Source organism: Oreochromis niloticus, linkage group LG5 (genome assembly GCF_001858045.2).
Source record: "Oreochromis niloticus isolate F11D_XX linkage group LG5, O_niloticus_UMD_NMBU, whole genome shotgun sequence".
Taxonomy (NCBI): Eukaryota; Metazoa; Chordata; class Actinopteri; order Cichliformes; family Cichlidae; genus Oreochromis; species Oreochromis niloticus.
The window spans coordinates 11,481,748-11,505,470 of NC_031970.2; the positions used below are offsets into that span (position 1 = coordinate 11,481,748).

General features: G+C 37.7%; 2 long non-coding RNA genes across 2 annotated transcripts; one reads left to right on the forward strand and one right to left on the reverse strand.

Moving 5' to 3' along the window:
• Positions 1-1,547: 1,547 nt before the first annotated feature.
• Positions 1,548-19,070, reverse strand: LOC102078405 (uncharacterized). The gene is made up of 3 exons (XR_269252.4): positions 18,951-19,070; positions 2,973-3,260; positions 1,548-2,361 (listed from the first exon to the last, which is right to left on the reverse strand). It is a non-coding gene; the product is annotated as an uncharacterized LOC102078405 (long non-coding RNA).
• A 2,635-nt stretch (positions 19,071-21,705) lies between these two features.
• LOC109202146 (uncharacterized) lies at positions 21,706-22,014 on the forward strand. The gene is made up of 2 exons (XR_002062069.1): positions 21,706-21,755; positions 21,833-22,014. It is a non-coding gene; the product is annotated as an uncharacterized LOC109202146 (long non-coding RNA).
• The last annotated feature ends 1,709 nt before the right edge of the window (positions 22,015-23,723 follow it).

Sequence of the window (23,723 nt, forward strand, 5' to 3'; positions counted from 1 at the left end):
TGCAGAGTAATGGTTTATTTCAAGAGATTCATCCAGAATTTAGATTTCGTCATAGCACAGAAACAGCACTATTGAAGTCACGAATGATGCAGTGGACTCAGCTCTGTGCTTCTCCTGTCAGACCTCAGTGCACCATGCAAAGCTGTTGATCACAATATTTTACTAATCAACACTTTACCACGGTAACTTGAATACATGCTTGGTATTAAAGCAATTGCCCTGCACTGGTTTGAATGATTTCCTGATAGATTCAGATTGTGCATGTAAATTGAGAGTCTTTTCCACACACAAGTTAGTTCGTCAGGGTTCTGAAATCAAAATTTTCATTGCTATATTTATCTATGAAGCCAGATGACATTAATCTATTAATTAAAATACAGGCATGTCTTAAAGATATGAAGGCCTTGATGTCTTGCATTTATTATCTACTAAATTCTGAAAAAAACTGAGCTTAATGTACTTGGCCCTAAAAATCTTAGAAATATGATGTAACAAGATACTTCCTCTAGATGGCATTACCTTGGCCTCAAGTAACACTGTGATGAACCTTTGGGTCACAATGTCCTACACCATGCGCTTTAAATAAATATGTAGGACTGCTTTCTTTTATCAGTGTAATGTTGTTAAGACTAGAAACATCCTTTCAGAGTTGCTGAAAGTTACTTTGAGGTTTGAGGAGTTACTAGCTAAACCACATTTCTACCATATTTGCTTCTCTTCTTTGGTTCCCTGTTAAATCCAGAATTTAATGACTACATAATTCTAATAGAGCACTTTACTGTTGAACTGTAGGCTTATTTGTGGTTCATAGGGTTTCCAGAAGTAGGATGGGAAGCAAAGCCTTTCAGGTCCCTACTGTGTAACCAACACCCAGTTTGGATTAGGGAAACAAATGTTTTTAAAGAAAGCTTTAAGATTATGCCTAGAGCTTTCTTGGTTTCTTTCCTTCTTTCTTTTAATGAAATTTGTAGTTAGAGCTTGATCAGGTGATCCAAAACCATTCATCCTGCTAAAGGCTCAGCTGTTGGGTGACCTCCCATGATCCATCCTCCAACCTCTCTTCTCCTAACCTTTCACTTCCCAGGTGTTTATACACTACTTTTGCAATTCCCGATTTTACTTGAAGATTCTTCCTGTTAAAAGGGACCTTTTCCTTCCCATTGGCACCAAGTGTTTGGTCATTTAGAACAGTTGATTAGAGACAAATATTAGAGGCATAATAATGAGCCAGTGTTCTCCAACTTCTTTGACTATTGTTACTTAGTTAAATGTTAAATTAAGCATTAAAAGAAAATGAAAAATAAAAAAATTTAAAGTTAGTAGAGGTAAAAATGAAATAAAAATGCTAAAAGGCTTAAAAGGATGGTAATTTTATGAAAGTATGTTCCAGAACTGGCAAGCTGGGACGAGAATTTATTTCTTCTTTTCATGCATTTTACCATAAAGCTTCTGTCAGAGCATGAATTATATTAGGATCTCACATTTAAACCCACATCTCATTTGGGGATTTTTCTTTGGATCATGATCAGACTCTCCGTTTTCTACTTTCCATCTGTAAAGTCTTTAAATGTTCTGTTCTCTGGATCTAATTTTGGCTGTTTGGGAGAGAAAGGGGTCAGTGTTTTGATTTTCGGGCACATTATTCAGCTACACGTTTATCAGGAGCATTGTATAAACACTGTATAGTGTTATGACATCATTAGTATGACTAATTTCAACTAATGTATGTTTTCACTCTTCCAACTTAACAGTCTTGTAAACTGAATGAAAAAAAGAGTTTATTTTTACATTGTTTAAAATGACCATCTGACTTAACTCCACAAAAGAACAGTCTAATTTTTTCATGCCCCTGCCTCTTAGAAAGCCCATATGGTTCATCTCCACTGGAACAAGTTTAATAGTTAATATTTCCAGTATACCATAAACCATTCACAAATTAGAGCTTTTATAATGTCAAATCCCTGGTTATATGTAAAAACAAAAAAATTTAAAAAAGTGTGCATTGCTATATTGTAGCCACAAGTATGTTCTAAAATGGTCACATGCAGGACTGAATGCATTGGAACTGACAAAGATCTTCAAGGCACTGTGTGGAACGTTCTTATATAGTAGCACATGTACTCAGCGTACACATGTCCATTACTTTTTCATTCAATTCTCTTCTTCATCCACTTCTTTTCACATACTCCAACGCTGAGACACTACTGAGTAAATGGTTTTCACATGTGTTCTGTGAAATCATCACCGATGCATCATGTGTCAACACTCCGAAGTGCCACTTCCATCAAACATGTTGCACTGGGAAGAGATTGGTTACTGCTCAAAGGCAGTACCCTACATTTTTGTTCTGGGGATAATAATCTGTATTCAGCAGTGACAGAATGAAGAATTAATTACTGGAGCATCAGTTCATGTGTGAATCACCGAGATCACCACTTTCCTCAGCTACAATGGACCTACCTAGCCTTACAGCACTTAATACCTTCATTCAAGAATTTTAGACATTTAACTATACTCTTTCTAAGGACTTACAGAATGCTATAAACCCATGAAACTACTGATGATTTCTATGTGGCTGAAGCTATTCTACTATCAACCACTTAGAAACAGCGTTACGTTTTTTAGAGCATTAAGCATTAGTGATGTTTACATATTCCTGAGTTAGTTATAAGGGCATACACAAATCATTGCTGGTCACATATGACCAATTAAAAAACAACAACAACAACAACAACAACACACAAACAGATCAACTGCAACCTTAGGGACGAATCTTAAATGCAAAAAAAAACACAGAGCTTAAAAATAAAATACAGGTTCACTACAACACAGCTGCTGCAGCTAAAGCAGAATGAGAGCGTGTGTGACAGGAAAAACAATGCACAAATGTGTGTGTGTGCTTTTTGAGTTGATGAAACTAGAAAAGTGCTATATTAAAAAGAAAAAAAAAACTAAAGCTATTTAAAGCTTACCATGAGAGGCCAAAACTAGGCCATCTCTTCCTTGGTCCTGGTGATCTTGGTCAATAGTTTTGAAAATAACTTGCTCTGCAGTTAGGTCTGCAGCCTAATGGCAATCTACCCTGATAAGAAATGAAGTACGGGTCTTTGTTATGTTTTTAAGACAGCTGATATAAGAAAAAGGATTTCTACGATAGTTTCAGGCTGCTAAAGTTGTTGGGTTTTTTCCAATTTACTGTCATTCCGCACGTTAGGTTTCTTTCCTCACAGCTGGTTGATGACAGCAACCAAATCCTGCTGCTGTAATAAAGAGAAAGAAACAAGTCAGTTATGTTTAGTAACAAGATTTTTATGCTATTGGGTCAAAATATCAAGACCACATAATTTGACTAAATTAAGAAAACTGCCAGTTGAAACAAACCCTCAAGAAACATCTCACCATATCAGCAAGATTGTAAGAAGGTTTCAAGCCTTTAAACATTGGTTAGTAAAAATGGCTGGTTCCTGGCAGCTTCTTTGGCCTGTGCTTCCCTGAGACATCGGGGCCAAGAGAAAATGCCACACTAAAATAGCATTTTGACCTTCAACCCCATCTTGTCATGTCTCTGAAAGACTACATGAGGTCTCCACAGCGAGCCTTAAGCTAAGCGGTTCTCTGTTCTCCACTATTTTTTGAGACATTATGCTGACCTTTATGTACTGTGTGGGAGGCACAGGTCAATAATGCTGAGTGGTAGAATCACTGTCAAATACATTCCTTCAGTTTAACCTGAATGACAGATTATTCATTCTTGAAAGCTACTGTAATGGATGTGGGTACTAGGTCAAGAGCCCTGCTAACTTAACACATTCCACTATGGAGGTATTAATGTTAAGAGCCTCAAAATTACCATTCACTAAAGCAAACATCTTCATGGCCAACAGAGATGTGCTGAAAACTCATTGGCTAAGCACATCAACATTTTGACAACTTGGAAATGTATGTTGGCTTTCACCTTTTTGTTCTGGATGCTTTAGCAGGCTTTGGGTTATGTGAGAACCAGTGCATGCTGAGATAGGATTTAAGATTTGAGATGCTATGAAAACAGTACAATTGAACATCTGCATTCTAGTTGTGTTTAGGGTGTATTGAGTGATATGGTGGTCCACAAGTCTTAGCATAGGTGACAGTTGTGGCTCTTGTAATACCCAGTCTCTCTGTCACACACAGAAAGAACACATCTGGTGTATTATTTATCTCCACTCAAATTATAACTCAAAACCTGCCTGTATGTACAATTAACCACATTTAATTATATAGTCTACATCTATAAAAGTAACTGCTCGTCTGCCTTCACACACATGAACCTGAGTGACATCCCATTCTTAATCCACAGGGTTTAATATGATGTTAGCCCAGCCTTTGCAGCGATAAGAGCTTCAACTCTCCAAGGAAAGGTTTTCAGAAGGTTTAGGATTGTTTATGGGATTTTTTGACAGTGCGTTTGTGAGGTCAGACACTGATGTTGGAAGAGAAGGTCTGGCTCACAGTATCTGTTCTAATTCTTCCCAAAGATGTTCTGTCAGGTTGAGGTCAGCACCAGGGTTTTAATAGTTTTGCAATTTTCATTAGTTTTTATTTTTATTTCGTTTTGACTTCAGATTTTCAATTTTATAGTAGTTTTAATTAGTTTTTACCAATTGTTTGCTAGTTTAGTTTTTATTTTTTGGAAAATCCTTAGTTTCAGTTTAGTTTTGATTAGTTTCAGTTATAGTTTTAGTTGTGTTTGCAATAAAGTGTAACAAAATTCCAGTTTCATCATATCAGTCATTCTCTTCTGCTTATCCTTGGGTATGTTGCTATTCCAGCTACCATACCCTGCACCCTGGACAGGTCGCCTGTCTGTCGCAGGGCTAACACGCAGAGACAGACAACTCACGTTCCCACCTATGGGTTCTTTAAATAAATAAATAAATAAATAAATAAAGGCAGATGAACAACCATTGATACCAGGCAACTATAAAATGTATATCTTGGCCCCAATGAGACTATTAACTCTTGCAGTACCGGGTGTTAAGGCAATTGACTCACACCGTTATGTAGATATCCCAGTCCTGTTGTCTCGGGATGCATCACGCTGCCTTGCCTAAGATTAGCTTCTGTTTCTGGGGATGAGGGTTGGGCGTGCTCCCTTACCTTCTCCAGGTAAGCTAGGTTAGCCTTCTTGTGTGAGCTTTTCAAGTGCACTTTAAGGATTGTGGGATTTTTTTTCCCTTTAGAAATGTCCCTCATAATTTGTCTCTTTCCACTACAAGACACTTGCTTTATCCAAAACACAGTCATATTCAAAGTAATCCCAAATTGGAAGCTGGCGCTTTCTCCAGACTTTTCCTGACGTGATTCTGCGCGTGGACGGAGCAGCGACACAGACGACTCGACTAACGTACTGCCACCTGCTGGCATAATGAGACACAGCAAGAAAAAAAACCTGGAAACTAAAACTTCATTTTCACCCTTGACTATTGTATGACACGCAAACATCAACGAAAACTAAACGCATTTTTGCAATAAATTCAGTTAATTTTAGTTAGTTTTGTGAACACTCATTACAGTTTTAGTTAGTTTTCCTTTTTTTGTTTTTATTTTTATTTCCGTTAACGAAAATGTTTTTTCACTTCTAGTTTTCGTTATTTCGTTAGTTTTCGTTAACGATAATAACCTTGGTCAGCACTCTGTGCAACCCAGTGAAGTCCTTCCACACCAAACAGGCTCATGCCTTTATGGACTTTGTTTTGTGTACTGGTGCGCAGTCATGTAGGAACAAGAAGGGGCCAGCCCAAAACTGTTCCCACAAAGTTGGGAGCATGAAATGGTCTAAAATGTCAAGTTGGCCCCTCGACAAATGTTGAGTTTCTTTCACTGGAAATATGGTTCCGAGCTCAACTCCTGAAAAACAACCCCATACCATAATCCCGCCAACACCAAACTTTATACTTGAAACAATCAGACAAGTACTGTTCTCCTGGAAACCGGCAAACCAGACTCCTTCATTGCATTGCCACACAGAGACACGATTTGAGGACGTCTCCACTGCTCTAGAGTCCAATGGTTGCATGCTTTACATCACTGCATCCAACACTTTGAGCTTGGTGATGTAAGACTGCTCAACCATGGAAGCCCCATTCCACAAAGCTCTCTACACGCCGGTCTTGAGCTAATCTGAAGGCCACATGAAGTTTGGAAGTCTATAGCAACACACTCTACAGAAAGTTAGCAACCTCTGCACACACTGCACCTCAGCATCATCTAACACCACTCTGTGATTTTATGTTGCCTACCACCTCATGGCTGAGTTTCTGTCATTCCCAATCGCTTCCACTTTTTTTTTTTTCTTTTCACAACTGGATTTGTTTACAGGTGGCATCTTATCACATATCACACTGGAATTCACTGAGCTCCTGAGAGTGACTCATTCTTTCACAAATATTTGTAAAACCAGTCTGAACACCTAGACGCTTGATTTTATACCCCTGTGGCCATGGATATACAATATTGCATAGACTGACTGCCAACTTTGGTTGCAGATGCACTGGCGTGTACTTTGTTAGTTTTGTGGCATCCACTGTTCTGTTCATAAAAAGGTATATCTGATGCTGATGAGAATACGGAAGGGCCACCACTGCTACCTCTACACCGTAGCTGCTCAAACCGATATCACAGCAAAGCGTCTAATAGACACGCTGGTCCACCGTGTCCATTTCAAGCTTTGCCTCTCTAAAAAGTGAAATAGACACACATGCAGAAGTTGCAGTAACTTGGAGAAACAGCACAAGGAGGTGGGCCAGCATTTCTATTACACATTTTGCCGTGATACTGGATTGAGCTGCTAGACTAGGATATTTAAAGGCTTATATCAGAAAAGTTCCTACAAATATCGTGACTGATTTGCTTGTTTTCAATTTTACCTCTGAGCTCCATGAAATCTTGTAGTAAGCAGTACCACAAAAATTGTGGTGGTGTTAGTAGAAAAAAAAAAAGTTTCTCTTCACTTCATACATTTTGACACCAAATTCTAAACTGAAAAACACAGTACGGCATGTGACTGCTTAGGCCATTATGGCATTTTTACTAAGCAGCTGGTGAAAACCAAGAAGCAGCTGTTTGTTTAAGCATCTGTTTTATCGTATGTCCCCTTACAAGCACCAGATTTAAATTGGGTCTAAAAGTATATATCCAAGGGAATACGTGAATGAGAGGGATTGTGCTTCTGTACTTGGTATAGCCTCAGCTCAGCCCATATGTGAATCACAAACTCTTTGTAATAACTTGCGTCTGTCAAGAGAGAGGATGTACCTGTCAGATCATTTAAATTACTACAACCATTGTTGAGATGGAAATGCTTGGATCAGCGCGTTTGACGTTGTGGAACTTTCAGGGCCCTGAAAGTATGCCTCGCTGAGTTTTGGTGGCTTTGCAAAGCAGAATTATGCTCTGTGAAATGTCTCTGTCCAAACTCGTGGAGTTGAATCAACAAACTCAGGTTGAGCTTGGATGTATTTCATAAACGCACACAGTTCCCCACCAGCATAAGCCTGCCTTTCATTCACTTTGACTCACACACTTATATAATCAGTGTACACACACACACACACACACACACACACACACACACACACACAGCAGACATTTACATATCGGGTGCTGCATGAATGATTGTCTTAATTTATGCTGTCACCATCAATACACTTTGACTGTACTGCAAGATGGTCACACTAGAAATTCTATACAAAAAATGACTTTGTAATCATCCATGTATGGTATAAACTTCAAATACTTCTCATACCAAAACCATCTTTGCACAGGTTCTCAGCACTGCCTAGGAAAATCCTGCATTTTAATTTACATTCATACACCTCACTCCTCCTCGTTCCCTATATTTAATAGCCTCTTGTAGATCCCTGACTGTTCATAAATCAAGAATTCAGCTTTGGCGCTATTACAAATTGAGTCATCTAGCAAACGCTGCTGTATCCATGATGCTTCTATGTTGAGTGCAGAAAAAGATGGAGAAAAACAAAGGAAAGGCCCTACTTCATTTCCATGTTATTTTTCCATGACAGTTTCCAAGATATAGAATAAACCAGGTCTTATTTTTGGTCTAATAACCAAACACACCACAATAACTAAACACCTGCTTGTCAGCTAAATCTAACATTCTTTACAGGTTAAATGAAGAGATGTCCATTTATTTATTTTACTTTACAATTTCAGGGGCACCTAAATATATTTTTAAATCAGTTTTTAGAGCTTTGGATGTTTGTTTTATTTGTGTTCACATGTTTATTTTTTCAACTTTTTAATCACATTGACACACGTTCAGGCAAACTGAAACACCAACCCTTCATTGCACTTGCACCACATATGTTGAAATGTTGGTGGCAAGTGTGATTTTCTTGGGAAGGAAGGATGACAAAGTCCTGTAAAATATGGCAATGTAGCATAGCACATTGCCATATTTTACAGGACCCTCAAACAACATACCACAGAAATATTACTGAATCTCAAACACATGATTGATTATCTGCGTCAGAACTCCCTAAAATTCTTATAGGTGCATGTTGAACAAGCCGTGGACTCGGGCGGTGCTGAGACAAATAGAAAGCCTTGATATGGAGGGAATTTATAAATAAATGCCCTGCTGGCTGAACTAGGCTCTTGCTGGTTTTACAAATGATTCCTTCTTGTCATGTCACCTGTAATGCATTTTTTTAAGACAAAACAAAACTATTGCTATACATGTATACAGTACTGTGTAAGTAGTGTTGGAGTTTTGACTTCTTGAAATTCTATTCAGGTATAAATATTTGCAAACAAAGAAAAACGGGGGTGATAGAATTTTGAGCAGAGAAAACACTGAAAGCATTTTATGATGTACAGCACTTGCAAGTCTTGAGCTACCCCTCAGTTCTTTATATATTGATAGAAAAAGGGAAAATCGCTGTAGAGAGGCATCGAAACGTGCACATAGAAATAAAGTATATCAGGCAAAAACAAAGTTTGTACATTTCTGGCAAGCTTGGAAGTCAATATTTAGTATGCCCACGCTTTTTCTTCAACACAGCCTCAACTCGCTTAGATAGATTTTAGCAAATTTTGGTAATTTAAGTTGTTTTCAAGAATACTTCTTCATACTTCTTGAAGGACATTCAAAGCTCAGTAGACGTCTGGGCTCTGGGGAGGCCAATCCATGACTGATCATTACTAACTGTGACTGTTTTTTTTTCCCCCTATCCAGTTATGATGTTTCCTCATTCTGAGTGTTTGGGATCAGTCATGCCAAAAAAAAAAAAAAAAAAAAAAAAAAAAAACTGTAGTATTGTATGGTGGATTAATCACTCCATACCACTGCTACTTAATATCAATCCAGTTCTTGTATAATTTGGCATACTTTAATCTTTTTTCCCCATTTCCTATCCTTAAGAATGGCTTCTTTGCAGCCTCCCTTGAACAAAGACCATTTATGATGCTTCTTCAGTGAACTTTAGATTAATAAACAAAAGGGTCAGATACATTTCTCAGGTTCTGTGTCAGGTCTTTGCTAGATTTTATTTTAAAATCTGACTTTCACATACTGTTCATCCTCTGCAAGCCTGACACTTCTTTCATTCTCTACTTCTTCAGTTTCCAAGAAAATATTTCGCCTTGAAAGCAAAGAAATTAGGGGTCATAAATGACACAAAATAGACATTACTGTGCATTTGAAAGAGCTCCTTGTGATTTTTTATGAGACTTTGATAACAAATTAACCAATAATAAAGATCTTCCTGCGGGTTTGGGCAAGGTTGACACAAGGAGGGAAAACACATGGATAATACTGAGAATATTTCTACCTACTGGGAATACAAACCACCTTCATCAAGAAACTGAGCAGCACCAGTGTGTCTGAGTTAAGAATGTGCGGCTACTTCAGTCTGTTTTGCTTGGAGTTTTGTGTCCCAACTGCAAAGCCTCTATGACTTTTAGGATTATAATGAGTCTGTGGTAGTGTCTGAAGGGATTATTCCAAAATAGCATTGTTCTCAAATGAACTCCTCTTCCATAATTACAATCCAACAAGATTACTGAACATTATACAAAACAAAAGTTTTGGGCTCGCTTTGTGAATTTTTTGTTCACTACTGGTTCATGATAAGGCTCAGAGTAGTCCCTTTGTTTCCTCTGTTTTTCACAGTCAAGGTTAAAATTTTAAAGACTGGTATAACTGAAAGTCATAGCTTCAGTGACCTGTCTCTTAAATTTTGTAAGGAAGCACTGTTGCTATGTGCTGGATTCCTGAAGTACTTTCTGAGTAGAGCCCCTGCAGGGAAAACCTATTGCACCTTTTAAAGAAGTGCTAGTGCCAACACTGCGAAAGAGACATATGAGACTGTGGACATCCAATTGATTTTCAGTCAACACATCCCTCACGTAGTCTTTTATGTGTTAAATTATTTAAGCACTGCAGCTTGAGGGAAGTGAGTTTATATCCTCCCAGAGGAGCAGGCAACTTACCTGTGTCACTGAGTATTTTGCATCAGGTATTTCACACAGATTCAACTGTATTAGTTAAATTGGTTTTCTCAATTGGCCTTTTCACCCGTGGGTTGAAAAGGTCTTAAGCTGGTGCTTTAGGGCACTGCACATTATCCTCACAGAGAAGGTTTCTATCATTACCACCATGTATTAGTAAATGGACCATTTCAAATTTCCCCTCCAAGCATCATTTTATCATCATACAATGGACTTTCCCCGGCGGCGTCTCTGATAAATGATCATACTCATTATTCATCAAGGATTAGTGTCATAATCGATTTTGTCCGAACAGGCTGCATTCCACAATGTGTTCTTAATCCTATCCCCAAGAGATGCTGAACTTTGTCACATCCAATTAGGTCACATAAGTCAGTTAAACTGAGCAGCTTTTACAACTTCTTTTTACATGCTGTATAGTTGCTGAGCCATCCTTGGAGAAGACCCATCTTTATTCATTTCTGGCATTTGTAAAGGTTGTTGTGGGAGGATATTTGACATGCCTAGCATCTAATAGGTGTGGGGTTTATTTAGCATGCAATCATCCAAATATGCTTTTCATCAACAAACAGCACAGTTTAAACTTTGAATCTTTTCATTCAATTGTGACTCACATGGCAACTAAAAAAAAAAAAGATGTGTTCAGCCTTCAAGTCACTGGGTATCTTTGTAAAGCTGCCCTGTGTGTTCTCTGGCCCTTTGGTAATGGCTGCCCTGTACTCTATTCCCAGCTGCAAGATGGACCTGTGGTGCATGTGACATCTGTATCTGCCAATGGACGTGCTAAGCCTGTCAGCTCCACAGCACTGAGCCTGTCAGTCAGACTTGCTACGAACAGCCTGGGACCACAGCTGTCATAATGATCCAACAAAAGAAAAGAACAATCTGCTGATCTTCTCTTAGCCTGACTGAAACTGCGTGTGTTCTTAACAGTAGTCAGTGGTCGGTTCAGCTAATATAGACCAGATACAGACTATGACGATCCTTCCCTGGCAACATTTTAGCATGATAATGATGGCGATGAATAGCATTATACAACAACACAAATTAAAGGGATTATATCTACAGAACTCTGACAATGACTGCACTGATTAGTCCTTCCTAAGCACTGTAGCGTTAAGAGGGGAAAACTATAATTGTGAGGGACAGTTGGATTGGTTTAGAGTAGGTTTCTTGTAATTAAATAAGCTGCATAGTCAATAAATGCCATTTTAGTTAGCACAAAATTACATCCCTAATGTTTAAACCAGTCTAAATAAATCATGGCCTAAGAGAGCTCTGTTGGTTACAGGCATCTGTTTGGTACAATATACATATAAATTGGGCCCAGAGGTAGATTGCTCTGTTACTCTTCTTTTTTTTAACTTTGCCATTTAGAGACAACTGTGAAAAGGTTAGTATGTCAGGTATTCTGGGAGGGCAGTTGGTACTTTAATGGTAAGAGAGTGTATGAATAGAGCTTACAAGAATAGCCAATTATATTTTAACAAGACTGCTCTAGACTGCTGATACTTCATTGATGTATACAGGGCTAAAACCCCTAATCCCCTGGGAATATTGGTAAGGTATAACAAGGCAGTTATTCAGACAAGATCAGTTCTGCCAGCCACTCATTACACAGACTGTCACTGCTGATAAAACTTGATGAATTGCTTTGTATAATAGCTTTAATTGTGTATGTTATGGTTTTTATCCATTTGTCAGCAAGCAGTTGAAGATCAGAGGGCTAGACTGTATTTCTATATCTGTTAAAATTGCACTGCAATAATCTATCATGTGAACCACATGGCCAGGAATGATAGACTGTATTAGATTTTGTTGCCATCTTACAGCAAAATATTACACTGGCTGAGAGATCCAAGAAAAAGAACACACGTTAAATACTTTAAAAAATGAAATGCAAGGAATTAATGGAAATAAATATCAGTTTTAAGCAAAAGAAATTAAATTTTAAGAATCATTTATTTGAAAACATACAATAATACACATAAAGACATAAGACATGTAACTCATCTACACATGAAGAAATATGATTATTTTTCAAGCAGCTGTATACGTATACTATACGTCTGAAATTGCATATTTATAGACAAAGTTTTAATTTTGCATAGTAAAATAAATTGTAAGTATTGGTGTTACAAATGAGCTTACATGACAATTATATTGCATAGTTGGAAAAAATATAGAATCCCAACACTGAGATAAAGAAGTAGAATTTGTGTTTGTTACATGAAAGGTGTCCTGAGCAGTGGAATCTGCCTCTTTCTAGTACAAGCTCAGACTAACATACGGTACACAGGAAATGTGGTGCAGTAATTTTTCGTTGTTTTTGAACATAAAAATGTAGTTTACGTTTTGTTGTTGCTGTGGAACAAGTTTTCAAGGATCCAATGGGTGTTCACTTGGAGTGACTCCACTTCTTGTAAACGAACGGAAGCTCTTGCAAAGGGATTTAAAATGACAGTTCATATTTTTTTCCCCTCCACTGTTAGTGTTCAACAAATGCAGCTAGGATTGTAATGAGGCTATGGGTTGTCTTTGCCTCCTGTTACCCAAAGCAGAGTTTTAACAAGGGCATTGTGAAGGGAATGCTGTCATATGGCTGAGTGTGAATACAACGCCGTCTGCATTCAGATTGTAGTCTCACTCTCCCTGCTCAATGAATAATGCAAAGCTAGCTAGTCAGGTGATAAATTCTCAAGTGTAAATCCACGAAGCACATCAGTGATGTGACTGTATTTTGACAGTACATCGTCAGATGGAGAGGGTTCATACCAATCTGCAGAGAGCTGAGACAGGAAAACACTTCAGTGTTAACAGCTGCACTGTAACGGCTGACATTCGAAAGGATAAATGATCACAAATGCTTTGTTTCTGCGCTGATGCTCTATGAGTGATCAGATAAACATAATTATTATGTGTTCGCAATGAAATGGGAAAATTGCGCCTGTACCTTTGGGTCATGGACTACCACCAAGTGTAGTCATACCCAATTATTTCAGTTGCGGGTTCAGGTGATGATAGGTGCAGAGCAACAATAACAGTCTGTAGTCATTCAAATACCATTTCATTTGAGACTCACAAGAAACAATAACCTAAACAGGACATGGAGAAAAATAGCTTTAATGTCATTTTCTATAATAAGAAAAAGTTTCTGCTTTAATTTCAGTAGGTTTACACTATTATTTAGTGCTTAGGTGACTAAGCTGACAGTTGCCATTAAGTTGCAGGTGGATTTGGCTGTCAGTATGAGGTTGACGCTGCAAAGGAGTGAATGAGGCTTAAAAGAAAATAAAACCATAGTGTTGTCAGTAAAAGACTCATGACAAGAAGCCTGTACTATGAGGTGGTACGAAGCTATCAACTTGATGAGTTAAGTCATTATTTCCCTGCACATTAATACGAAAGGTGTGACGTTGTCAGCATCTGACTAATCACAATTATGGTTAAATAACTCTGTTTTATTTTACAAAGGAAAATAAAAATGTAGCCTACTATGGGGAAAATATAGAGGTTATACCTAGAATATAAAGTGAAAGTAAGACAGCTGCTGCAGATAAATCAGGGGTGTGAGTGTGTGTGTGAAAGGAAAAGCGATGCACAGTAGTTTAGTATTAAAAGCACTAAATGCACATGTGCTGTAAGTGCTTTGGTCAGTAAGACTTGAAAAGTGCCACTAAATTAATGAAGTTCTGCCTGTTTGAAGGCAGAAAGGAAAGTCATCAAAAAATGCTGACTGTGGAAGTTAACAGACTTATCAATATCATGATTGACTGTAATGAGTAGTCCATTAAATTAACATTTAAGTGTGCACAAAACATTTTTAATTTCTATTCTTTCTGCTGCAGCATCAGTGGTGTTTAACAGAGCAAAGAACATATACCAAAACAGAATTCAAATATAGGCTTAGACTAGGCAAAGTGTGAATTTGATGTAAAGTCCACCGATTTACAAATAAGTGTCCAGCTTTAGGTTTATATAGTCATGCTTATAGGATAATATAGTTGTTCTAAATTTGCTTGCAGCAAACAAATAATAACTACAGATAAAAATAAAGAAATCAAGTTGCATACAGCGATTGATATATATATATAAAAATTTTTAACTGGCACTCATTGGGGAGTTACAAAAAAAATTAGAAAGCATTTAGAAAATTTTTTTTTTTTTTTAAAATTTAGACCCCCAACTCTTTATGCAGCAATAGGTCTGCTACAGCAGAGTAGCCAGTTTGTTTGAGGTGCAGGAAAACATGAGGGGGACAGAAAAAGCAAGTCTTTAATTATGGCTGATAGAGGAATGTAAAAATAAGACGAAGCTTGAAAATAATCCTGTGACTTAAAGTAACACTAGAAAGAAACACTAGACCTTTCAAAATAGCACAGGAAACATGGAGAGACATAGACACGCAACATGAGCTTGGCAATGGAACATGTAGACATAAAACACGTGACAGACTGGGGACGGATGGAACATAAGGAGAGGTAACTGGGAACAGAAAAGGGAGTCGATGGCACGGGCATAACTTAGACGTTTAACGTAAGGGACAAGACAGACTACACAGAGGACACGAAAAGACTCCATAAACACAGAGACCTAAAACATAAACCAGACTAAGATTCAACTAAGACAACTTAACACTATCTCATAAGTCAAAATAACCAACTCAACTACAATCTTAAGAACAACACACGAACTAAACATTATTTTAACATAAGAGATCAACAATACCAAATAAATTCAAAACGCTGGGTCACAGACCCAGGCCCTGACAGGGCCCCAATAAGAAGAAAGAAAACCCAGGGTTAACCCCGAGTACACACCCCAGGACTTCATTATACGATGCAAACTCCTGGTAAATCTAAAACAGAAAAATGAGGAGCACAGCTGACAAATTAAAAAAAGTAAACTTCTGTCAAGGTAACGAATAAACAAAAGTGTAGAGAGAAAGAAAAATGAACAGTTCATGACCCGAAGCATACCACCTCATCTGTAAAAGAATGTGGTGCTTCTGTTGCGGCTAGGGCAAGTGTGACTGCCAATGTAACTGGCATTTGTCGGCGATTTCACTGCCACAAACAGAAGCAACAGCATGGATGTTCATACAGTTTGTATACTCAGATTCAACCAAATGCTTCATAACACAAAGGATGATACAAGCAGAAAAAGAATCCTATGCATATAGTCAAAGCATCGTTTAATGACTAAAAGGCTTCCAATTGTTTTTATAACACTAATTTTTGGCCAAAACATCCATGATAAGAAAAAAAAAAAAAATTCTCAGAGCTGCCATGTAGTTATAAGATTGACTATTTGTTCATTTAAAGCACAGACTAGCTTGAATGTGCAGGACTTTCATATGAGTTTCCAACACTCACTAAAAAGGCAGCTTATGTGTCTTTATAATCTTGTGACCCTCAAATCCCTCTTTTGATCCCCATTTTAACATCAGTTAGATTAAGAATCAATCTCAGTATAAATCATAAATAAATTGATTTCTTTTTTGATGTTTTGTGTTCCTCGACTTGGACAAAATGTACAATGTATCAAAAATTTAAAGTACTTGCACAACAGCACAAAATTCTACAATGTTTTCATTTTTGTATTTGGGGTCATTTTAGGAAAAAATGATCATATCTGAGGGTGAAAGTGCAACATTTGGGGTATTCTTACTGCAGTTCAATTTCAAATTTTGACCCAAACAGTAATGATTAAAGGATTTTCTTCATATGTTAGTGTTTCTTTTAATAATTTAATTACAAGGTTTTTACACTAAAGTACACCTTGACACCAGTACACAAAACATTTTAGAAAGACCTACAGGTTAAGACTTCCATGTTTTTAAAATCCCAATCATCATAAGCAGTTTGAGTGAAACTGATAGTCCAGAGCAAATGGTGCAGAGAATGATCTTTTTCAGAAACGCCTCTCACCGTGTTAACAGTGTGTTTTGACTAACTCGGTTTAGCTTAACTAGACATATTCTGTATTTTTAATGGAGTTCTAAATCTGTCTAAGACTAAACAGAAATCGTAAGAAAGCCCTGGAACTAGATTAGAGCGTGTCCTTGATACACTGCTCTGTGTACTATGCACACACATTGATGGAGTATATAGAAGAAAACAGAGACCAGTGCACTTAAAAATGCAAGTGGTGCGCAGGTGCATGCAGGCATGTGCTATGGAAGACAACGCAATTGATGTTTTGCCTACATCACCACAGGCTCTCCTCTCTTCACGCTTCATTGCTGCAACCAGTATAACCACAAACACTGCCTGCTTAGACATTGATCTGTTGGTTTGATTTGGGCCCACTCCAAACCAGTACACATCCAAGTGAATTCTAATTATCATCACGGTAACACATGAAGAGGCAAGTTGACTGTAACACATTGGCATCTCTCTCATTAAGTCCTAGAACAGGAGAATGGCTTTACGTACAAGAGCAATTAAGCCTTGATGCCACTGCAGACTTACTCTTTTTCCACTGGTTTACATCATTAGGGCTCAAAAGTGCTGCACTCTGCCTGTGGGAACCAGCTCCCAAGCCCTCAGAGCCACCTCAGATATCAAAAGGATGTTTGAATGTGCTTTGATTACTTGCACATTTTCAGAACAGGTGCAGTCAAAAAATCCCATGCTCTGCCATGAAAATGAAAGTCTGTTTGGCTAATATGCCATTAGGATACTGAGTGTCAGACGCACAGCATTTATAATTAAAACTCTGGGTGAAAAGTATTTTGAAAAATAACCCTCACATGTCTATAAATGTTAATGGCAACAGCACAACAGTGAAAGTCCCAGCATAAAACCAAAATGAGTCCAACCTATTATTTCATACCTTCATACAGGAGCTAGATAATGCTTTATGACTAAACCGAGTACTTTACTATGCTCACTTTCTTTGTATTTATTTATTACTGTACCAGCTTATTATCATGCAAACAGAGGTCTGAACAGTCACAGCAATCTGTTAGATATTTGTCATACCTGAACCCCTACTTGGCTAAAATCAGCTTTTTGACCAATTCCCACTCAATGCAATTTTCACATATGGAGCCCAAAGGTGGGAAGAGAAGAGGAGTTACCCAAGAGGGCCAACCCTGTTATTTCTAAATCAACAACTGTGCCTAAAGCCGACTGCATCCAAATTCTGTCACTTGAAACCTGCCAAAACCCAGGTCTGTTTCTGCTTCCTACCAGCTTCCACACACTGTGTCCGATGGTTCCCAGCCTCAGTCCTCCTGCCATTCACATTCTGGTCTCTTGTTTCTTGGCAAATTAGACATTTGCTGTAAAATACAAGCCACGCATGCTCAGCATCTTTATGTTCATAGCGATGGAGAGGGAGGACTCTTCAGACAATGACTGAGATACAGATTTCTAACTGCAGTTTTCCAGTAAAATATGCATACATCGGACACATGTACTCCTTACTATGCACAATTCTGGCTATATATTTAGGGATCAGAGATGTTTCCTCTTATTACCAAGAAAGATATTCCAGTTTATTTCTTTTAAAACATAGAAAAAAACCCAGATCTTCCTATTAATCGTATTAGCAGTAAAGAGTACAAGAACATGGATGATAATTTAATGTGGTCATGTGACAAGGACAAGATGCAGAAATCTGTTCTCCATATACACAAATATCTTAGCGATCAAACCTACAGATACAACCTTTTTGTTTTCTTTTTAAATCAAATTTATAACAACAAACAGTGCAAAGGTCAGTGGAGCATTATTAGCACATACTAAGTTGAACCTTGAGATGAAGAGAACTTTAGATAACAGATACAATAAGTCCTGCAACCTTGACCACGCTCACCTCAAAAGTTTCAGAAAAACGCAAACAAGCCAATGCATCATGTGGCACTTTGATGCTGAAAAATAACGGAAAACAAGGTTACAGGACCAATTATGAAGATGCTGCACTGGTGTATATTTGTTTCTACAAGGGCACCACTTTATACTCTAGGCTCGCTTTCCTGTTCAAATGTGAGATTTAGTTTCAGAAATAAAATTGCTTTGTTAGATTTAGCAGTGTTTCTATAATGTAGGATTTGCTATATATACACAGTACAATAGGTTTAGCAACCATCTCTCCTTCTTAAAGGGGAAATGGTTTGTTACTCCACCACCCATTCAGCAAAAAGGACTTACATCAAAGAACAGACCATAAATGATGAATGGTTAGACTCGGTAGCTGCTGTTTGAGGGATTTCCAAGCAAATCTGAGTTGTTAGGAGCTATAATTCTGCTTAGAAATCAAATCTAACTTAAAAACAGCAAATAATGACACGTTTACCATTTATTTTAGTTCAATCAGTTGCTGTATATGAAATGCCGAAGCTTGTTTTCAGGACCCAATAAAGAATCAGTGGTTAACTCCAGCTGTATTAGTGAGGCAAGAGTCAACGTATCTATTAGCTTGGTGGCACTTACATCTTGAAAAGACTTGAACAGCTCCGTCTTTCGCTCCCTTAAGTGGTGTGCCTCATCATTGTAGTTCATTTTTACTTTTCTGAGTGGTGAGATCTCACAGAAATGTATACGTGTAGAGAAGGTGCTGTCTGACTAAAAAAGGTCAACTTTTTCACTCCCTCAGCTGTGTGAGTTTCACACCTGAGACAGGTTACTTGATTAGGGATCTCATGAATCTGCTGCACATGCGCCTCACACTGGTGCATTTGACACCATCTATACAAGTAATATTCCAGTTAAAATCTATCATATCTCCAATAGTAATTTTTCAAAAGATGTATTAGTTGACTTTTCTTTTTTTTTTAATATGGTTTTAGATGACTGTATGTCCAAAGACTTGCTTGTTAAGTTAACTGGTGATTCTAGACTGATTTTAGGTGCAGATGGATGGTTATATAATTTGAAGCTGTCCACCTTACAAAAAAGCTAGTGAACAGTTACTTCAGTCAGTTGTTTTTTACAGTGTGCTTGGCCACAACCAGTAGTAGTGATATAGCTTATACGGCTGGTCCTTTGATTCAAGCCTCTATTCTTCCTCCCAAATTAGCACAAAACAGTGTCAATGATTGCTTAACTAACTAACTATGGTACATCATCATTTATCATATGATAAATGTACAGTCTATTTCCCACGTATTCCATATATTGTTTATTTCATTTATTATATATCCAACACATTTCTTTACTTTATGAAGCAGCGTGGAATAGCTTTCATTAGGTACCTTAACATCAAAAAGACTGAAAGGTTGAGTTCACTAACTATCACTTGGAACCCAAAAAAGCATCAACAAGGAAAGTCTGAGGTAAGGTCACTTAAGAATGATTAGTGTGCACAAAGAATGAACCTTGAGATGAAGGGAAAAAAGAAAACAGATAAATCTTGCCGCATATATCCAGCACTTGCATACTGGAAAGTAACAAGGTTACAGTTTCTACTTTCAAGGATGCTGTGAGTCATCAAAGGAAAACTGGCTTTACTGTAGGCCCTGTCACCCAGTGTAGCTGCTGGGCAATTTGTCAGCACCAGAATTTCTTTATTTGTCCTGTGAAACATATATATACATGGTACTACCCTGATATCATAGTTGCAAGGGAAATGTACTCCAAGTAAACCGATGTGTGATCACAGTACATGGGCAACACATCTTTTACAGAAATAGGTGCAGTAAAAAGACACATACACTTGGCACTTCGCTATATAGATAATCCTCTGAACATTCAGTCACTTCGCTATACATTTTAAGACAGCTTCAAGTATAGAGCAATCATAGTTTTAGAGTAAGGTATGATTAGTCTATAACAACCAAACAGCTTAACATGATGGGATTATAGTGAACAACATGAGGGACCTATTAGGGAGATTTTAGAACACGGACATAATTCCTGGGGCTGGAAAGTGTGATAATGTGCAAAAAGCAATGCTGACAGACAGTCTAAGATAAGTGGAGCCCCACAGTAATGTTTCTGCAATAATGCATATCATGGGTATATGTAGCAGAGCAGAAATACAGGTTGACAGCTCGGTGGGTGGAAGAAGGAATCTAGAATTTGTGTGGTTAATGTACAGAACCAGTGGGAATAAATTACTACATGAATAAGGTAGTCATACTGAGTGAGCTGAGGACGGTGTATGTGTTGTAAATATATTAGCATTTCAGATTTACATATTGTAATATATTTTATTTTGTTTTGTTTATCTGAGCTTATTTAGTTTTCTGTCTGTGGTACAGTGATGTGAGTTTGATTCGACTTTCTTTAGTGAATTAATTAATATCATACATACTGTTGTACTGAAAATTATAGAAAATGCCATAAACAGTATTTATAGTTTCTCCTTCATTTATTTCCTGTGATGTTAGGTTAACAAAATCACTCTTTTTTTCTTTTTGACTTAAATATGATGTAATGTAATAATAGCCTTTTAATTAATGTGAAGTATTCACATCAGACTCAAAAAGGAAATGTTCCTCATATTACTGGTTAACTCAAAATTACTGGGTTTTCTGGTTATAGAGTAAGGTTTCCTTATTTCCATTATAGGGCTAAAGCACAAAAAAGCCTTTGTGTAAATGGCGAATTTATACTTCAGGGGAAATTAATGTTAAAGGTCTACAACCTGCAGTTGTACCACAATGAACAAGTGATAAGATACCTAACATAAAATTGCTTCCAGGTAATCATAGGTCTTCGAGCCAGAACCACCTGCAGGGTAATAGTCCATTCTCTTTTTCTTGGGAACAAGTTAATCTTATTCCAAGTTAATCATGTGTGGATCCCACTTGAAGAGCATATCGAAATTACACTGACCATGTGGTAATAGTTAGGTTAAATTGAAGATATGGTTTAATACCTGTAGTGGCAGTTAAAATAAGTAAATAATGATGTTTGAAGCCAGCTCGAAATATTTCCCCTGGAAGCGTATATGTCTCAAAATTGAGGGACATGATTTATATTAGAAATTAAAGTGCTCATGCTGATAGTGGCTTTCGTGCTCGTGTTTATCAGATAGGATCTACAAGTTTACCTATCGTGGTCCCTCAGTCCTCCTGAGCTGCCCGCTCCAGGCTTTGTTTTCTCTCTGTCTTCCTCTCCTTTCTCTATGCTTGTGTGTATATCAGTGTTCATGGGCGGGACTCATCATGGGTTCCTGCCTCTGGCTGAACATGCCTGCAGCAATCAACCACCTGTTCCAGATGATCTCATCAGCAGGCCAGTACTTAAGGTGGTGGCTGAGAGTCATTCTTTGCTGGATTGCTGAACTATGCTGTTAGTAAAGCCCTGGCTCTTTAGTCTAGTGTGTTTCCCTTGCAACTAATCTCATTGTTCTTTCCTTCGTTTTACAGACCTTCCCTGGATTTTTCCCTCCCTGGAGTGCTTGGAGAGACTACCTGAGCTGAATGAGTGAGGAGAGTTTGGATTGCTTGGATGGCCCTTTTGCCTGGATCCCTGGAGCCTCTGTTTCCCCCATCACAACCTGTATATATCACCCTGTTGTTTTCACTGTAAATAAATGCGCAAAACTTGACCTCTGCGTCCTGCCATTGAATCCATCCCGCCCAGTGTTCTTATATTACCATTTTAACATTTGTTCTAGTAAGTAGTGCAGCCCAGGTACAGGGGGTAATAGCCTTAGTTTGAGTCATAAAAAATGTTTTGAACAACTTTAGCCCATTTAGCACCAGTTCTTGTGCCAATTCAATCAGAAGTTATTGGAAATCGAAACTTTGATCTGCTAGAAATGTAGTGCAAAATTTTCTGCACAGTTTGTCTAACAATGTCGCTAAATTTCAGTCTTGAGCAAAATATCACCTGATTTGCGATCCAGACAAAAAAGATTAAAAATTCAATGTTTTTTTAAATAAAAAAAAAAATGTGGAGCTCTGGTAACGGCGTATTTTATTTTCATTGTTAGCTTGTGAAAAGAGAACATGGTATTAGAACATTTACTAAAAAAAAATACTGATAATTATATCACCCACACACGAAAACAATGAATGTTAAGTTAAATAGCGAATTGTGGAAAATACAGTATGACATTGTTCTCACTCCATCTTGCTCAGCATGAGTAGATTTTCCATCTGCAGTATTGGCTTCCTGTCCATAGAGACCCTTACATAATGTATCTGATAAGCTTTAACTGTCCCTGACATCCTCTCACTGAGCTTTTCATATTGCATGAGCATTAAACCTTAGGCACACCAGCCAATTTGACATGTATACACCACATTCTGTCTCCAGTGGTTATACTCTGTAAGATTACCTTCTACTTTCTGCCACCTGGATTGTTGATATCACAATAAAAGTCCTTTGGGGTATGGGGTTTATTCAATTTTGCCACCTAATTTCTTAAATCTGAGCTAGGATCCCTGTGGCTGTGTGGTAATACTCAGGCACTAGAACATTAAACTGTTTAGTTAAACTTGCTCTGCATGCCAAAGGGGTAATCCTATATTAGAGATGAGACAAAAAAAAAATCCCACAGACTCTGGCAAATACAGAAACCCTTTAGACTGTGACAGCAACATAATCGCTTCAGTAACCATTGGCTTATTTGTCTGCCTGGCCCATTTTGATTTACTGTGTGACAACTACCTCAAGCAATAAGAAAGAACCAGTGAGTCCAATCTGTTAAAAAAAAATGGAGGGATGGGGGGGTGTTAAGAAATGCTCCTCAGATATGCCCACTCTCTATTGTGTTAATGTCTCCAAAGCAAAAAAGAAAGCAATAGCTGATATGTCTTTTGTTGACAGTTGCTCTGACATTAATACCGTTTTTGTACCTTTTCCATTATACAGAGTGTCCAAGAGAAAGGCATCTTTGTAAACTGGGATTATGGGCATCTGTTTGCACTTTGCAAACAGTGGCTGTTCATGAATTCAGAGCACTAACTCATCCGCTGTTTGTACTGTATACTCCAAGTGTGACCTTCGCAGTGCACAACGGCCTTTACTGTGAACTCCCACTTTGCCTTACCTCTGTAACAACAGGGGAGTAAACCTCGCATTTGTATCCAGCATCCTCTGACTGCTCTTAATGAACTGATGCTACTTCTCTAGAAAGAAGTGTGGGTTTTTTAAAGTGTTAATTGTTTTTTTTAATCAAATTAGGAATTAGCATAATATAATGCATGAAAAATAGAACTTTACTGACCCCACAGGAGAAATAACAATAAAATAAAAAATTTGAATTTAAAGTTTGTAAAACACTAAGCAGCTATTTTCCATTGCTGAAAT